The following is a 1,780-nucleotide window of genomic DNA, read 5'->3' on the forward strand; positions in this document are numbered from 1 at the left end:
CCTACCCTTACTGACTTTCTGTCACTTCTTTTCTCACTATCAAATAATGAATTGCAAGGAAATCATGGTGGATGTTGTTATACAATCAGTGGGACCTTAGAGTAGACCTTAACATTACAAAACACTTTTAGAGTCTGAAAGTGAGATGATGTGGAGAAATGAGCAAGGATGGGCAACTTATTTTAATGGTAACCACAAAGTAAAAAGTAGGCGTCAACAATAAAAATAAATAATAGAAAGACTGGCAATAAAAAAGCTGCTCTGGGGCAGTAGGAACAGTGCTGGGTCCCCAGTGGAGGTGTTTCTAGCGGTATTGTTTCTCGAGCAGTGGTAGTTCTCACTACAGCACCAGGAATAATCCAGTTTGTATTCATCTGCGGAGATCTCTCTCATCTCGCTCAGCTGCGGAAAACTGGGCTGAAGTGACTGAGCCCACGATGGAAAGAGAGAAGGAACAATTCTGTAAACTCTTTATTGGTGGCTTGAGCTTTGAAAATACAGAAGAAAGTTTGAGGAACTACTATGAGCAATGTGGAAAACTTTCAGATTGTGTGGTAATGAGGGATCCTGCAAGCAAAAGATTAAGAGGATTTGGTTTTGTATCTTTTTCATCCATGGCTAAGGTTGACACTGCCATGGCGGCAAGACCTCATTCAATTGATGGGAGAGTGGTTAGCCAAAACATACTGTTGCAAGAGAAGAATCTGGAAAGCCAGGGGCTGGTGTAACTGTGAAGAAGCTGTTTGTTGGTGGAATTAAAGAAGATACAGAGGAACACCATCTTAGAGATTACTTTGAGGAATATGGTAAAATTGATACCATTGAGATAATTACTGATAAGCAGTCTGGAAAGAAAAGAGGTGGATTTGTTACTTTTGATGACCATGATCCTGTGGATAAGACTGTGTTGCAGAATCACGATAACATCAATGTTCATAATGCAGAAGTGAGAAAGGCTTTGTCTAAAGAAATACAGGCAGTCCAAAGTTCTAAAAGAGGAAGAGGAAGAAACTTTGGTTTTGGAGATTCTTGTGGTGGTGGTGGAAATTTTGGGCCAGGACCGGAAGTAACTTTAGAGGAGGATCTGTTGGATATGGGTTTGGGGATGGCTATAATGGGTATGGAGGGAGACCTGGAGGTGGCAGTTTTGGAGGTAGCCCTGGTTATAGAGGGAAGAAGAGGAGGATATGGTGGTGGAGGACTTGGATATGGCAACCAGGGTGGTGGCTACAGAGGTGGTTATGACAACTCTGGAGGAGGAAATTATGGAAGTGCAAATTACAATGATTTTGGAAATTATAACCAGCAACCGTCCAACTATGGTCCAACGAAGAATGGAAATTTTGGTGGTAGCAGGAGCATGGGAAGACCATATGGTGGAGGAGGCAGTGTAGGAAGTGGGGGTTTTGGAGGGAGAATAGCCAATATCAAGCCATGGAGAGGATGAGAGAGGATAAGAGCCCAGAAGCCACAGAATAACTTCAGGTTATCGAAGTAACAGTGTTCAGGAAACTCTCAGTCATGCATAAATATGCAGTGATATGGTAGAAGACACCAGAGCAGTTGCAGAGCCATTTTGTGAATGGATTGGATTATTTAATAATATTACCTCACTGTGGAGGAAGGACTGTAAAAAAAAGATGCCTTTGAGACAGTTTCTTAGCTTTTCAATTGTTGTTTCTTTCTAGTGGTTTTTGTTAGAGTGTAGAAGCATTGGTTCTTTGATAACGCTAAATTTGTAAGTTTCAGGTGACATGTGAAATGTTTTTTAAGATTTTTC

At 41.3% G+C, this 1,780-nt stretch overlaps 1 pseudogene; it reads left to right on the top strand.

Moving 5' to 3' along the window:
* Window positions 1-324: 324 nt before the first annotated feature.
* Window positions 325-1,447, top strand: LOC146394694 (heterogeneous nuclear ribonucleoproteins A2/B1 pseudogene; annotated as a pseudogene).
* The last annotated feature ends 333 nt before the right edge of the window (window positions 1,448-1,780 follow it).

Source organism: Sus scrofa, chromosome X (genome assembly GCF_054392235.1).
Source record: "Sus scrofa isolate SSC_HxYL_T2T_F1_AM1 chromosome X, Sscrofa_HxYL_maternal_Yorkshire_Landrace_v2.0, whole genome shotgun sequence".
Lineage (NCBI taxonomy): Eukaryota > Metazoa > Chordata > Mammalia > Artiodactyla > Suidae > Sus > Sus scrofa.